Here is a 17,500-nt window from a genome sequence, read left to right as displayed (position 1 = left end):
TTCAATAAAGTAGACGTGATATAAATGTCTGAGTAATGATTTCCTTTTTTCTTTTTTGTATTTTGTTAATGTGTGAGAGTCTGAAAACATTACACTTCTTTGCCAGCGTCAAAGTTCAAACGTTTTTAAAAGTTCATTCAATAAAGTAGACGTCATATAAATGTCTGAGCAATTATTTCTTTTTTTTTCGTATTTCGTTCATGTCTGAAAGTCTGAAAATATCACACTTTTTTGCCAGCGTCAAAGTTCAAAAGTTTTTTTAAAGTTCATTCAATAAAGTAGACATCATATAAATGTCCGAGTAATGATTTCTTTTTTTCGTATTTCGTTCATGTCTGAGAATTGGAAAACATTACACTTTTTTGCCAGCGTCAAAGTTCAAAAGTTTTTTCTAAAGTTGATTCAATAAAGTAAACGTGATATAATTAGTCCAATTTTTTTTTTTAAAGTTCATTCATTCTAGAGAAACTTAATTGGATGAACCCTCTTCTTCAAGGAATCGGCCGTCCTTCCCTCTTGAAAAACGTAGTCGGCATCTCTTAAAATAGCTGTCCACTGACCAAAACCGTGCCTATTAATCCCTTGCTTGAGGCAATCGTCATCGTTTGATGTGAATTTTCATATTCGACAATGATTACTCTGCATTATCAGGCAATTTGAGGGTGGGGAAACTTTATTGGGGGGCGCATTTTCCGATTGTGTACACTCAATGGCCGCTTTAGAACTAGACATTGCACCCCTGAATCTAGTGTTGACTTCCCTATCTACTTCCGACCCTTTGGTACCCTGCAATTTTTGGAGACAATCGAGAGCTTTAACGGCAACTTCGCGCGATCTCAGCTTCTGATAGTGCACTTTGGCAACGACAGAGCTATGCTTTCGGTCTTCACACAAAGCTTGGTGCTCTTTGTCATTAAGTGCATCGAGACTTTGCGTTTCGACGATTTGGCGATAACGCGTGGGGTGAATGTATTTGCCGATTGCGTCAAAGACCAATTTGCTGTGTTGGCTTCCGCTTTCGGTGACCAAAACAAAGTCGTACTGGGGTTTAAGCAAACGCCTCACGAAAGTAATGTAGCCGTCGAGTACTTGCATGCTCGTATCTGTCAAAACTAGACCCTCCGTGAGGGTACACTGGGTTGCCTGTGGTACGTGCACCGTTCCAAACAATTTTTTTATGGTCATTAAGAAGTCATACCAGAAGAGGCCCTTTGGCTCACAGGTCCTCACACGTTCATACGACGAAACAGATCTGTCCTTGCGTAATATGTAGCTCTAACAGTGCACGATACTGTTTTGGTATTGTCTATCATTGTAGTGCCATGGTAGAAGTCTTGGGTAAATAGTCTGAGAAGACATGTGGTTACTAGCAAAGTACTGAACCCAGAAAGATTGAAAAAAACAAATGGGAAGTGAGAAACATTGGCTTCTGGGCTGACATGTTGATAAACTTCTTTTCACCACAAGTTTAAGCATGCCCGCTGAGCATCTGACAGCTTTGTAATGCCAAAGTTCACTGAAGTCAATCCCTGTTCAGCAGGGTTAGTGTTTGGATGGGAGACCAAAACAATATACCCTTCATAAAACAGAAGCATCGGACCGAAAATACTATTAACGCTAACAAATGCGAACTCAGCAAGGTACAGATCTTGTTAGCTTGCTTTATGCAGAAACAAATATTAATGCAAAAGTAAATAACTACTGATACACAGTTTTTAGAAAGAGCAGAAGGAAGTCTCCAGGATGGCCGATCGAGAATAACATATTTATGACATGAAAACAACATTAATTTTGAACCGTGAATATAGAATATAAAAAGTTACGATCAGCGACAAACATTTTGGGAGATTTTTGCTACGTTCAAATAAATCGCCAAATCGAAAGTGACATGGTCGGAATTCAGCGGGCGCCGTGATTAAGTTACCGCGGCATGTTTACTCGCCAAACCGTGAAGCATCTGTGTCAAATGATGGCAAGATACCGGGTTTTTGTAAGTTTCTTTTTCTGTCAAGTGTTATAAAGTTTGACAATGAAATGAGCGAAGTCAAAACAAAGATCACAATCGCACAATTCTTGTTTATGCAAAGTCGAAATTTACTCTCCAAGACGCGTTCGACGTTATTTATCACCAGGTAATTTCATCATTTTGGAAATGGCAGCTACTTTATTATTCATCTCCGTCACAATTTTTCACTGATTTTGGGGCTCATTTTGTTGAAACTCAAGCAAGCTTCCAACAGGCCTGTGAACCCTTCCTGCTTACAGCGCAATACTAAAAAAGGTGTTTGTAAGATACTTTTGCAGTCTCCTGATATAAATCTTTTGGAATCCTATATCATAGCAGGAGCCCATCTGTGTTTCTGACCATAGATGCCGAGCATTAACATGACCAGTAATGCTCATGTATCATTTCGTTCATTGCTTCATTCATTGTGGGAACACTTGAATCCACAAATGACCAGCTTCCAAATACATTGGCTTCATGGCTCAGTTGGTTAGAGCGTCACACTGGTATCGCAAGGTCATGGCTTGAGACCTTGTTGAAGTCCTGAATTTTTCAGGCTTTTCTACGCAATTGCTAGAATTGTTTTCATAACTGCGAGGATCATAACTTCACTTGAGTTTTTACTCAACAGCCTAACAATTGTCCTCTTGTTGGATGTACATTGTATTTCTGCAAAAAAGAGGAAATGAGAAAACTTTAAGGACTTTTAACTTTTACGGAAGATGAATGTGGGTTCGTCCCAAGTGTTTTTGGTTTTAAAGGAATTTACATAACAGACAAAATATGCAAGCAATGGGACCATGAAAAGAGCGAAAAGATATTTTCATATCAACAACTGGGGGACTTTTGAAAGATGTATTTTTAAGCATGTTACGTGCAAACCAAGAAAAAAGAAATCAGAATTCCTTTAGTGAGAGTCTTACCTATGATCCTCTGATAACTACATGTTGTTGATGGAATTTTCATCCTAACACCCTAAAAGAGAAAAATATATTTAATAACAAGGTTCCAGATTTTATTTTTATGAATAAGTATTTGTTATTGTAAATAAGGTGGGCTTTTGAAATATTTCTTTTATTGTTTTTACAATAATAATAATTATAATAATAATAATTAACAATTATTCCATGAGCGCGCGTTGGATATGAGATGGTAAATAGCCAACGAGGCGCGTAGCGCCGAGTTGGCTATAACCACTCTCATATCCAACAAGAGCGAATGGAATAATTGTTTTATTAAATTCCTTAAACTCCAAAAGTTTGGAAGTACGAAATACGAGCGAAAAAAGAGAGAAAATCCTAGCGAAATCGAAAAAAGTTGATGAAGATGCGATGTTGTGTAATACCTCGTGGTCAGACAGATGAAGGCTCATCACAAAAACATTTCTTACCTTTTCGCGTATCTGTAAGCTTCGAAATTGATCCAAACCACAAAAACGTTTTTCTTTTGCTTTATACCGAAAGAAATTTCGCTTTCTGGCATACAAATTTTTAGTTTAGCAACGCTAAGCACAATCATTTACCATATAAGGTCAAACTAAGGTATATGAGCTGATAACTGAGATTGAGTGAACCAATCACAGCACGAGAATTGCGTTATTCGAGGTTGAGTATTTAATAATAATTATTACTTTTATTTTATTTTATTATTTTTCTAAAGGGGAACTGAAGGCAAAAAAAGAAGGATTTTTTGTTTAAACTTTAGACCATACACAATAAAGTTTTCAACTTTTTTCCTGGCATATCTGTCACTCTTCCACCTAAAAAAAAGTTTTTATTCCAATTTAAGGCTATCAGTATTGTGGCTCAGAGGAGTCAGCGGTCATTTTTGCAGCTTATGATGTATAATATGGGGAAGACATGTGAGAAGCAGTGTTTAGACTGATGTTTGTTGTGAATATTGAGTCCACGAAGAAACAGCAGAGCAACAAAGAAAATATCCACAGCAGCACTTGTGTTTACCTTGTTTACCTTGTTTCTGTTGATTATGAAATCTCTGTTCCCCATATCATACCTCACAGCAGGCGCCTGACTTAGTTTTTGAGCCCGCCCTGAAAAGGCCAAAGAAGTGGGAAAAGCCCAACTTCGAGCCTAATTCTGTCGCAAAAAACAGGAAACGAGAAGAAGTAACTCCACAAAGTTGACTTTACTTATGTTAGGTCAATTTCCAAAAAAAAAATGTCGGAAAAGTTGTTGGTTTTGGCCTTCAGTTCTCCTTTAATGGTGGTCTGAACTGGTACGTCATATAAGAAGCATGCCTGTTGTTTATAGTTATTAAGAGTCCTGCCTGGGAATATCTGAGTAAGATGAAAGATACAAAGTAATATGTAAACTTACCTATTCGTGGTGCAGAGCACAGGCAGGGGGTGAGGCACCATATGGTGGTGCCTTGTAAAATGCTTCTCAACAGACCTCTGAAGTCTCCCATTCTGGTTATGGGAACTTCTAGCTCAGAAAGAAAGATTGTCTCCTCAGGTTCTTGGAGTTTGGAAGTTCTTGTGGCATATAAACATGATCCTTTTTGACAAAGGAATTGATAGAATTTACCAACTTCTAGAAAAAAATTTTCTTGGTAATTTCAAGTTGATCGACAGATGATTATCAAAATCTCTGCTTATTCCAAAACAATTACATTATTGTGTGACATGGTTTTCCCTACACTGGTTGCAGAGCCTTAGATTTAATCTGCTTTGCTTAAGTCAAATGATGCCATATAATAACAATAATTTAATTATATATAAATGTTTATAATATTTAAGACGAAACTGCTGAAACTTGTCAAGGTGGTGCACCAATTTGTCTGCTTTTGAGGACACTGTGGTAGATTAGGATTTTATGAATTTCCAGTTTTGTTCTAGCTGGACTTGTGATCTCTTTGCCAGGTCTTTGCGACACCTTTTTTCAAAATCTCTAGAAGAGTTCTTTTATTTTCATTGTAAAAGATCCTTGCATGAAAGTTTCATAATATCATTTTAGTTATAGCTAGCATATGGATATTTTAACAGCATCATGGTTCCTGCCAAGACACATTTGCATTTGTACATTTATGAAAATTTTATATTTACAGTTATTGCTAAAAATAAATATTATATGCTTTGCATAACAGTTTAAATAAATATAAATTTTTTTATATTGTTATATTTTATGGATATTTTAACAGCACCATGGTCGGAGTAGTAAACACTAATTACAGTATTCTCTATGATGTCAAATTTTGTTGTTTTTAGTTAAATTTGGTCAAGTACGTTTCCTGATGAAACAAAAGTTGGACTTTGTACAAACTGTGAATAACCTAGAGAGGTCATTAAAGATTTTAGCGGTCTTATGCTATCATCATTTAAATAGTTGATATTGAAATCACCAAGAATGATGTTGATTGGATAAGTGCCAAGGATAGTTCGTAGATGGCTTACATACTATATTATATTTGAGTTGTTCTTTCGGTAAAGAAAAAGAACTGTAAAATTGGGACACATAGTTGTAGATGTATTCAAAATTATTACAAATTTCATTGCATTTACTTGTGGAAAGTATTCATGTTCCTTAGTTTCTATTGATCTTCTGGTACACAGTGCCAAACTTAAAAATCTATCAGTAGGATGATCTTGCCTGTAGAGAGTAAATGGTAGTAGATGAGATTTTATGTCAGTATCATTGCTATGAGGTACAAGTTGTGTTTCTGTCAGTGCAATTAGATCACTGTTCTTTATGTTTGCATCATACCTGATAGCTACACTATGTTTTTTGAGTGATCGTATGTTTAATAGACATATAGTGAGCACTGAATTATCCTTATATTTTTCACTAGTTCCCATGGTTTTTGAGATTTCTCGCAGTCTTTCACATTCTTTATGATCCGCTTTCACATGTTGCTGTTAATTTTTCCTACAATGTGAATACCATTTAAAGAGGTCGCTTGGCTCAGTGCAACATATACCTGACCATAATTGAATGATCTCTGTTTGACCAACTCAAAACTAATGATGAGACTGTTAAGTGACAATCCCTGTACTTTGTGAATGCTAACAGCGTAGGCCAATGTTAAAGGGAATTGCATTCTCTGTATTTCTGGAGAAGAAGGTTTATTTGGATGTATTTTAATTTTTGCTAGGACAGGTTCTATGGGTACAACTCTGTTTTGTCGCACAAAACTGCTAGTACTCTTTTGAATTAAATTGTTGCCAGCTTTGGCATCATCAAATTTTACATAGATAATGGTCGGTTTTTTGTTATTTTGATTTACTTCAATTTTAACAACAGTTCCCAGTTGACCATTTATAAGTCTATCTGCAATATCAATGTTGTTGGTTAACATAACTCTAGCAGATTCCTTTATACAGATATTAGCATAAAGTCCACCAGTTTCAGACCTGGGTCTAGCTAAAATTCTGTTAATATCTTGCTGTGATACATTAGGCGGGTACTGATCTGATCTGTGGCTTTAAGGTTAAACAACTGTGCAGGTATTTTGTGCAATTTCATTTCATTGTGTCGATTGACTGGATTATTTTCAGCCCAGATGTGAAGAGCATCTGATGGGTAATCAACATCTGATGGATCTATAGATCTAGATTGGATGCAGTTGATATCTTCTTCAGTTTGAGTTGCTGTACGGAACCTATTCAGAAGTTCAGCAAATGGTTGGTCATCCTTCTGCCTCATGATATCAACAAGCTCTATCATAGTAAATAGGTGCCATGGGTGGCACAAGTTAAACACATCATTTTTGTAATTTGCAAAAACAGGTTTCCTGCGTATTGGTGGTAGTTGATACATGTCACCAATAGCAAGAATGCTAATGCCTGCAAACAGGTGAACATTTGATGTGTCAACAATTTCTTTTAGTCTTTGGTGGATATGAAGCAAAGTATTGTTAGCAACCATAGTGATTTCGGTAAAATTTAAGAATCCGATCCCACCAACGCGTCGGCCAACACGTCGGCCAACGCGTCGGCCGACACACCACCAACACACGACTGACACGTCGGCCAACACACTACTGACGCGTCGGCCGACACACTACCGACGTGTTGGCCGACACACTACCGACACGTTGGTCGAAACACTACTGACACGTTGGTCTAAATACTTACTCTTTATAATTTTGTTAGTTCTTTCAGTTGGAAGCAACAACTTCATAAGGAACGACGAAAACGCCATTGGCAAATAGCCGCCATTTTTAAAATGAAACACTAGTACCTAGGTCTGCTCGATGTTTTGGCAAGGGTCGGTTACCAAAGCGGGGAGTTAATTTACAAGTCGACCAACATGCTTATTTTTCGTGCATTATAAAGGATTGGGAAGCTTAAACTCTTTATTGATCATTGACTTTTAATATGTGGTGGCTCCTAAAGGAGCCGTTTGTAATTTCAATTTTACTGCAGTGGAAACTGTTCAGCGATGTCTTTCAGCAACTGCTCAAATGCCTGGTCTTTCCGATACTCTCCCTCTCTTATACTTTCTCTTGGCTTCACGAAATCTGCATGCTCCAGAGGAACATCAGATGCAGCCAGGAACTTAACGTGATATTAGATCCCTCGAAGAAGGATCCCGACCTTATTGAAAGCCACGTTCGACATCGCTTATTTGTACAGCGTCACATGTATCTGTCTTTTACCCGTGTTGTCTCTGTAAGTTCCATCTTAGAACCACATCGGGAACACTGCTGACAGCTCGCTAAAATCTTTTGACTCACGCAGAAATTAAAAACATTCTGAAAATTTCCCAGTATAACTAAAAGATCACGGAACTCCATGTCGTATAAAGTCGTGATCAAAATGCTAGAGAATAATGACCTTAGGATCAAGAGATTTCATTAGGATCGAACTTTCGTTAATTAAACCAATCACCGTTGTTTAAAAACAGCGAATCACAACGCTTCTTATTAAACCAATCAAAGCTAGGATCGAATTAAACCAATCACAACGCTTCTTATTGAACGAATGAAATGAAAGGAACATGTTATTTAATGTGACAACTCAATGTAGTTGATACCATTAGCATCTATTTGCAACTGTCAATACTCAATCATGTCTCAACGTCTAACTAAGTGTACTGTCTGCGGACAATCTGGTCATACGAGAATCCACTGTTTAGTGATGTGCGGTTCTTGTAGTGGCGACAGTCGTAAATGTGATTGTGAGCAGCCACCAGCTAAAAAACAGAAAACTAAAAAGGGGAGGAGGGCAACAGAAAAGGAGCAGCCGCAGGTAGCCGCAGGGTCTCCAGAAGCTGAGCCTAACTACAAATCAATTTGTCGGCAGTTAAAAGGATTGAGCAGGAGTGCCGAAGGCAGCTGGGCGATCTGTTGCCGTTTGTGAAACGACTTCGCATCGCGAAGAGGCTGTTGCCGATGGCGTTGGACGATGCCTTCTATTCCTAGAGGGTTTTGTCAACTTAAAAAAACGGCTCCTTTAGGAGCCACCAAGTTTGCAAAAGTCTGTGACCAATTCAATTGCATTATGTTGTTCCCTTGTGCTCAAATATACTCGTGCCGCTTAATGATACTTCAAAGTCCTGCTTCCTTGCCGCATAATGATACTTCAAAGTCCCGCATGTCCAAATTCGCACCCTCTTAGAAGCCCTGTAATAATATATATAAATAGCTGATGATGACAAAGTCTCGGGCAACGAGTGAAAACTGGGTTCTTATAACACTTGTCGTAACGGGAACTGGGTTCTAATATCACGAAATACAATATGGTAGTGAAAGTTTTCCGTCGAAGACAGTTCCGTTCAGTTTGAAAAAGGTACGTTTAGGTTTTCAACAGTTCAATAAGGCCCAAATGAGTCACCGACACGCCACCGACGCATCTTATATGTTATAAGTTTAAACAGCGGCCAACGCGTCGGCCGACAGTCGGCCGACGCGTGGGCCGACGTGTTGGCCGACGCGTTGGTGGGATCGGATTCTTAAATTTTACCGAGATTTCATCTATTATGATCAACTTGAGGTCAGCTAGTAACATTCTCATCTGTGTTTTCTTTTGGTCAGACATTGCAGATAAATTATCACCTGTTTCTCTGGGAATTGCCAAGGCAGTGTTTATTGCTGTCCCATCTATGTTAATAGCAGCAACTCCAGTAGGTGCCATTAAAAGAACTGTAGGTAATTCAGGATTCATCGGAGGATGTCTAAAGGTCTTTGTGACAGTGTGGTAGATTGTTTGGATCAAGTGACTTTTACCAGCACTGGCTCCACCAGTTATAAATAAATGTATTGGTTTTACTTCTTCAGGTTTTAGACTATTCATGTTTTTCATTTTACTTCTACACCAGGTGAGAATTATATCATAAGCATAGCGCTGTTTTTTGTTCAATGATCTAACACACTCCCGTAGCTTATCATCACTAATTTCTGTTGGCTGGTTGTATGTTATCATTCCAAGGTTTGAATGATTCTCAGTTTCTGATGATGAAACAAGATGTGTAGGTAATAGTTCATTAAATGACTCTTTGGTGCTGAATCATCTTGCTCTTAAGATTGTAAATCTGCATTTTCCTGGTCATTCATAGAATCATAGCTGGAGTGGATGATATTGCCCTGGTTATTTCGAAGAAAATCAAGTGCTTCTGTAACAGCATCAGCATCAGGCTCAAAATTCTCTCTGTTTCGTTCCACTACAGCTTGTACTTCATGGTCATAGAATTTAGAAGCATATGTTTGATCACTTCCTAAAAGACTTGTTTCATCTCTCCATGGGTAGTAAAGCATCAGGAGATGATGAAAATACAGTTCAGGTTCTTTTGCTTTGTTTGGCTTGAGATATCTTATAACAGCTTTTACTTTTCTACACTTCATAACTTCATGCGTGTTCATTAATCTTATTTTGTCTGGAGGTGACGTATCAGGATCACACTTGTGATGTAATTCAATGACATTGTCAGTTAAAACCTCAGGCTGAGCATCAGCTGTTTCTTGGCAGTCCTTTTTGTATTCTTTATAATAGTATGCAGCAAACTCTGCCAGACATAGCCTATCTACAGAAGGAATACACTGTGGTCTTAAAGTGTATCGATCAATAATATTTGATTTAAAGATATCAGTACTTTCATTATCGAGTTCATCAAGTTCTTCTGGTGATTTTGCAATGCGTACCCTTTTTTCTGGTAGGTCAGTGCTTACAAAAACTGTTGCAGGGAATATTTTTCGTAACCATAGTTCAGGCATGCATCTGTAAACACATTCTTGTGAACTGACTTCTCTGGTAGAGAGGAAAGCAGCACCAATTCTTTTTAAGCTATCCCTGACACTCAAGTTTTCTTTCTTAGCTTCCTTTGCAGCATTCATAATTGCTTGTGAGCATTCAGTCTCATCCTTGGTAAAATATGAGCACACGTAAGTTATGCACTTGTAGTGGTTAAATACAGGTTGCAAGTCAACATTCGCTCTAAAACCCTTAATACCAGCAATAAAATAATTATTAATAAAACAGCTGTTTGTTGGTCTTTTAAGGTGCAGCTCATAGTCTGAGTCAGGATAAGGCCCAATAATATTGCTCTTCAGTTATGTTTACAGATTTGAAAATATCACCTTCTGTTAACGTAGGATTATAATTTGCCTTACTGGGATTTAACACTTCATCTATTTTTTTCTTTAACTAGTGTAAGGATTTCTTTTTTTCTGTCTATGGTAGTCGTCTTTTTTTCTGGATTTAAATCATCAGAAAGAGGTTCAGCCACAATAGTCTTGTTTGTAAAAAAGTGCCCAAAATTAAACCTACATTTAATGTTTTTGTATTTTCTACACCTCTTTGAATGACTGTGCTTTTGGTAGGTTTTTACAAGTTCATGTAACTCAGGGTCTTGACTCTGATCAGGAAGGCATGCCTGCACATGTTCATCTATGAAATGGATATAAGCTTTCTTGGTATCATGTGTTAGTTCAGGGCAATCTGATGTCCATATTAAGGCACGTAAGTGAGGAGAGCCTCTCATCTGAAACTCAATGCGGAGTGCATAGTATACTATTTTACCAATTGGGTTTGCATTAGTTAGAAGAATTTCAGTGAAGAATGTTTCAACTCTATATTGAAAGTGAATAGCAACAACAACAGGATTTACATTCAGCACTGAGCATCTTTCATTATAAGATAAAGCATCAACTTGTTCATTTGTTAGATTTTTGCCTTGTGTTCTTGTAATAATCTGAAACAGTTCAGGCCACCTAAGGTCAGCACAGGATAATGTCATAAACCATGTTGGTATTCCAAGCTGTTTTACCATAGCTACTACTTCATACATAAACTTTTGCCAATAAGGTGGTGTTCCTGGAATTTGTCTAAAAAATAAATAAGCCTGATCTTGACAAATAAGATTTTGTAAATTTTGCATATTATTTGATCTTATTTGGGAAGCAGTAAGAGGCTGGCCATGCATTTTTTTCAGAGCAATATTGATGCTATCTGATACTTTCTTCTGTTCTATGATGAACTGAGCAAAGAGGAGATATTCGGGATTGGTAGCAAATCTACCACTGTGATGTAAAAGTCTTGCATTGAAGTACTTAACTGGCGACAACTTTATTTCTCGGTTGACAGAGTACCCATACTTTCCTTTTGGAAACAAAATAGGAAATGCTAGTTCTTCACATTGCTTGTCTGCCATGAAGGAAACTGGATGTTTACTTTCACCAGGTGCAATAGCATAGACTTCGTCTCCTTGAGATGATACATTATCATTTTGCTTAACAGTTACAGGATAATCTGGTATTACAGACTGCAAGCAAGTTTCACTTGTTGGTGCTCGATATTCATTTAAAGGATCATCATTTTCTTCATCTGCCAGTGTGCTGACATTCTCACCATTTTCATTGTTTGAAGAAGTGTCATCACTTATACCAGATTCAGTAGAGTGGTTGTCATTATTCAAAGTTGAATCATCTAAATTAACATCATTTTGTTGCAATGTTTTAAGAGGCCTATCTATTTTGTCAATGTCTATACATATATTATCGTACAAGGGATTATTCATTTTGAGCCACATTGGAGCATTTAATATTGGTTGAGGTCGAACAGCTTGAAAATAAACATGTCCTCTAAACTCCATCTTTCTCTTTAGTTTCAACATGATTATACCTGACCTTTCAGGAGGACGTGGCAATGCAGTACATGTTTGATCACATTCAACTAGTATATTGCATATTGTTCCTTTAATCTTCCTCTGTTGGCTATTAGGCATTACCACTATCTTTTCAAAAACTATCCTCTGTGCTATTAATATTTGTTCAAGTTTTTCTAGTACTGAGAGTTCTGGTGGTATTCTATCAACTTTCAGTTTATTACCTACAGCTTGACATGGTACTTGCCCTTTGTACCACTCTGCCCTGTCAGACAAGAGTTGTTCTTTTTCTGCAGGATTTAGTGATTTGTACCACACTGCTCTGTCAGACAAGAGCTTTTCTTTTTCTGCAAGCTCTAGGGATTTGTACCTCTCTGCTCTGTCAGACAAGAGTTTTTCCTTTTCTGCAGGATCTAGTGATTTGTACCTCTCTGCTCTGTCAGACAAGACTTTTTCTTTTTCTTCAGGATCTAGAGATTTGTACCACTCTGCCCTGTCAGACAAGAGTTGTTCTTTTTCTGCAGGATTTAGTGATTTGTACCACTCTGCTCTGTCAGACAATAACTTTTCTTTTTTCGCCGGATCTAGTGATTTGTACCTCTCTGCCCTGTCAGACACGAGTTTTTCTTTTTCTGCAGGATTTAGTGATTTGTACCACTCTGCTATGTCAGACAAGAGTTTTTCGTTTTCTGCTGGATTTAGTGATTTGTACCACTCTGCTCTGTCAGACAAAAGTTTTTCTTTTTCTGCTGGATTTAGTGATTTGTACCACTCTGCCCTGTCAGACAAGAGTTGTTCTTTTACTTCAGCATTTAGTGATTTGTACCATTCTGCTCTGTCAGACAAGAGTTTTTCTTTTTCTGCAGGATCTAGTGATTTGTACCTCTCTGCTCTGTCAGACAAGAGTTTTTCTTTTTCTTCAGGATCTAGAGATTTGTACCACTCTGCCCTGTCAGACAAGAGTTGTTCTTTTTCTGCAGGATTTAGTGATTTGTACCACTCTGCTCTGTCAGACAATAACTTTTCTTTTTTCGCAGGATCTAGTGATTTGTACCTCTCTGCCCTGTCAGACACGAGTTTTTCTTTTTCTGCAGGATTTAGTGATTTGTACCACTCTGCTCTGTCAGACAAGAGGTTTTCTTTTTCTGCTGGATTTAGTGATTTGTACCACTCTGCCCTGTCAGACAAGAGTTGTTCTTTTTCTGCAGCATTTAGTGATTTGTACCATTCTGCTCTGTCAGACAAGAGTTTTTCTTTTTCTGCAGGATCTCGAGATTTATACCACTCTGCTCTGTCAGACAAGAGTTGTTCTTTTTTTGCAGGATCTAGTGATTTGTACCACTCTGCTCTGTCAGACAAGAGTTTTTCTTTCTCTGTAGGATCTAATGACTTGTACCATTCTGCTTTGCTAACCAAGTATTTTCGTTTGGCACTAGGTTCCATGTTTGCATAACTTTCTCTTCGTTTTTCGGCAAGTGAATTTTTCTGCCTATTGGATTTGTGTTTCCTTAATACCTCATGTCTTAAAGTGCTTGACAAATTACTGTAATAGTTAAGAAATCTGATAATGTATGCTACCTCTAAATTATTAGATGTATTGATTTTTGTAACAGTATTAGCGAGGGCTTGAAGAAGGAAGTTGCTGTCATTGACAGTTTGAAATTCATCTAAAGTTCCATCACTATGGAATATTATTAAGTAGTATTTGATGCTTTTAGTCTTAGAATTGTGCTGAAATATGCAACTTGTACAGTAATTTGAAAACCATATTATAAATCCAGTATTCCCTCTTGTGTTATCCAAAATTAAGTTCTGGAAGAGTTTGCTACTGCTGAATGCACAACTAAATATGCCTTCTTTTTGTACTGTAAAGACATTATCAATAGTTGCATCATATATTTGAAGTTTGTTTGGAAATTTGTGTAAACAGAGATTTTCATCATGACATGAAAATTGTTCCTTGTAAAACCCATTTCCATGGTCAATAATTGCTTCTAGAGTTTGTGAATTCCAGTAAGTGCATGCCTCAACCATTGAAAAACAAATGCTATAAAACGATAAAGCACTACAGTGTCGTATAAAAGACTCATTGTTTCTTGTTGAAATATGCGCCATTTCTCCACCATCATCAGCAGGTTCTGATTGAGAGATTTCACTGTCCTCATCAACTAAGTGATTATTGTCCTTTTCTAGTCTTGTTATGTGAACACCTATCAGCTCAAACAATGTATTTCAATTTTCATACAGGGTTTGCAAATAACATGTGACATCCTGTATACTAAATGTGCTTCTAATAATACACATGTTCCTTGAGAATGGGGCATACCAAATGCATCCCTAGCATGTGAATCAAATATTTTAAATTTACCACCTGGAGCACAGTACATAGAAACAGTACTACATTCAATTGTTAAAAGAAAGGATTGGTAGTTTTGCCTTACTAATGTAAGCAAAGCATCAACCAAAGGCATACAGAAACTCAAACCATGTATAATGGATCTACCATTTATAGTACCACTATAGCTTGAACTGTATTGAAGCTGATAATCTGTATTAAACACATTGAGCACTTCTAGTAACTCAGTTAACAACAGGAAAGTTTGTCTGGACAGTCTAGATAACCCAGAATACAATTTATTACCAATGTTCATGATGTTGATCAAGTCCACTGATGATATAATATTATTCCTGTAATTATAGATAAGTGAAGTAAGAGACATTGCTACACACTGAGTGCCTGCATTCTGGCCGAACAATTCCACATTGCCTTGACTATAAGGCGCTTGAATAGTTTTGGTATGATCAATGGGCCCAGGGTTTTTCTCATTAGACAGCTTTAACTCTGTATGATTCATCCTATGGTTAACGTTCTTATAAACAGATCTTACTGAAGTATAGTTACACCTAAGTTTCACTCTTCCACGGCGAGTTTTAGGTTTTTTCCTTCGATGTGCTGTCCACCATGTCCTTTGTGTACTCCTCTTCTTAGCAGCAGACCTTAGTCTTACATACAAATAGTCTAACTTACGATTAAGTAAACTCAATTTCGTGAATAAATGCACGGCAGAAGATTTCGGTACGTTCTTTTTAATATATTTCGAACTAATTTCCTGAAAGATCTGCTCTTATGCAAGGCACGTGATAGCTGTTTCACTGGAATTCTGCTTGGTTCTCGGTCCCTTTGTTGACGCCCTCCTACACATTTACAATAAACAAACTTAGCATAACGAGATCGAAGTTGCAAGTCATTTACTGATTCTTTATTATCAATACCCACAACAACAGATGGCTGTGCGGCATTCTCAAATATGTTCTCCTGTAAGGCTCGCGTTATCTGTTTCGCTGAAATTCTGCTTGGTTCTCCATCCTTTTGAACAACATGGCGACGCCCTTTTAAACATTTACAATAAACAAACTTAGCATAACGAGATCGAAGTTGCAAGTCATTTATTGATTCTTCATTATCAACATCGACAACAACAGATAGCTGTGCGCCTTTCTCAAATAAGTCACAGTCATTGAATGCATTCAAAATAGGTTCATCCAAACATAAAACGCTGCACCAAGCATGGTACAAAATGCTGACAACATTAGTGAGGATGATTCCAAACGATACAAATAGTTGAATATGAAATAGCATTACAGCTCGAAATACACAGAAATTCAGTAATTGCAGAAAACAAACAGCCATAATAAAACAAATGGATAGAAAATTCACCTTCTTTTTCAGAATTTTAATTAAATGCATCCGGCTCAGCAGACTATCTTTCTGCGACTCGATGGCGTCAGTACTGACTTTGTGCTCACTAACTTTCTTCTCTTGGAGGCTTTCACAGTTCTGTGCTTTTCTTGTTTGGTATTTGGTTTCAAAGCAGTTCATATCAGTGTAGTTCATATCATGATTCTCATATATTTGCTCATTTAGTGCACATTTGTTCTCAATATAGCTTTCTCTCAGTTCGCGGACCGACTCGGGCCAAAACATTCGCTCAATGACATCTTTTAGTGTGGGTCTACCGCGAACGGCGTGTGCATAAGTGAGTGGTTTGAGCGTTCCCACCAAGAAGCTCAATACAACAAAAAGCCACATGGCGACAAAACACGTAATGTCTTCTAACTCTGGTCTAAGGCAACTAACTTCACCACAATTTGATCGCGCAGGAGTGACAATGAAATGGTTCTTCTCAATCATGTGATTCTGCCTGTCAACATCCCTGTCAACAAGGCATTATGCTGAGGATCGAAATCCTCCAATCATCATCAGCTATTTCATTTTGCATGTCAAGTGGTTGCTGACACCGCAAATGTTCTTCATTCCGCAAACATAGCTGGTCACGTTCTCGAGATGATACACAGAAGGCGTAACAACAGGTGCAGAAGGAACAGAAATGGATTGTTTTAACTCTGTACTGCCGCAAAGCAAAGCTAATAGCTCATAAACATTAGCGAAAAATGATTTCATAATTCATAGCCAAATCACCACGGGCAAAAAAAATCCTCGCATGTCGCATACTCGTAACGGTTTTCTAATGATTGACAGATTTCTTTCTTTATAAGGCAATCATGGAAAGGGTTTTCTAATGATTGACAGATTTCTTTCTTTATAAGGCAATCATGGAAAGGGCCCGGTCGCACTGGGCAAATTTTTTTTTTGCGAAAAAATCTGTCACCAGTTCCCTGAGACAAGTGCGACCGGTGATTATTTTGTAAAGGCTTACCAAACTTTCGAGACGCCGTCGTCCTGCCTGGGAGCAGGACAAATTTTTGTTACAGGTGAAATCTGACAGATTTGTCAATTTACATGCCATGATTATGATGATTTGAAGGAAAATGTCATTTAATCTCTATTTTTGGTCGATGTATTTGGTGTTTATTTCGGTGTGATTGACACTTGTGGTTAACAAATGTTTTACTGTGTCTCAGACTCTCAGTGCTTCCACACTTGAAAAATTGAGCCAAATTTTGTCGACATTTTTGGAAGGGCCAAACAAATTTTGTCAGTCCAGTGCGTCCGAAACCAAACCCCAAAAGCGGCAAAGTTCTGAGGTAGCTTCCCCTGTGCGTACTAGATAAGATTAACAAAACTTTTAAGACGTGTAAACAAATATTACACGTGTGCAAATTAGTTAACCTTGGATAATACGCAACGATATTCAGAACGGGCAGAAAAATCTCACAAAAACCTTTTCAAGCCAAAAGTAATTTTATTGAAACAAACAACATATTTGCTATTAGAGGGAAGAAAAAACTTCGGCTTGACCGGCGAAAGATTGTTGTCGAAGTCCATTACTCATCGGGTTCCTGAGACACGTATCTATTTTGACTTCAGGGTGAACTATTTACAAAATCGCGAGCCATTTAATTGAAAATCTAAACATCTATGAGATACAAAAAACAGACTTGCGAATTACCGCAAATCACAATGCTGACAAGCACA

At 37.6% G+C, this 17,500-nt stretch overlaps 1 protein-coding gene and 1 pseudogene across 1 annotated transcript in view; both read right to left on the bottom strand.

Moving 5' to 3' along the window:
- LOC137983220 (uncharacterized) overlaps positions 1–17,500 on the bottom strand; it is a 93,311-nt gene that overhangs the window by 22,522 nt on the left and 53,289 nt on the right. The window lies entirely within an intron of this gene.
- LOC137983490 (ATP-dependent DNA helicase PIF1-like) lies at positions 5,867–6,666 on the bottom strand (annotated as a pseudogene).

The sequence above is a fragment of the Montipora foliosa genome, chromosome 13 (genome assembly GCF_036669935.1).
Source record: "Montipora foliosa isolate CH-2021 chromosome 13, ASM3666993v2, whole genome shotgun sequence".
NCBI lineage: Eukaryota > Metazoa > Cnidaria > Anthozoa > Scleractinia > Acroporidae > Montipora > Montipora foliosa.
The sequence above is the reverse complement of the archived record's forward strand: the minus strand, read 5'-3'. Positions and strand labels throughout refer to the sequence as shown.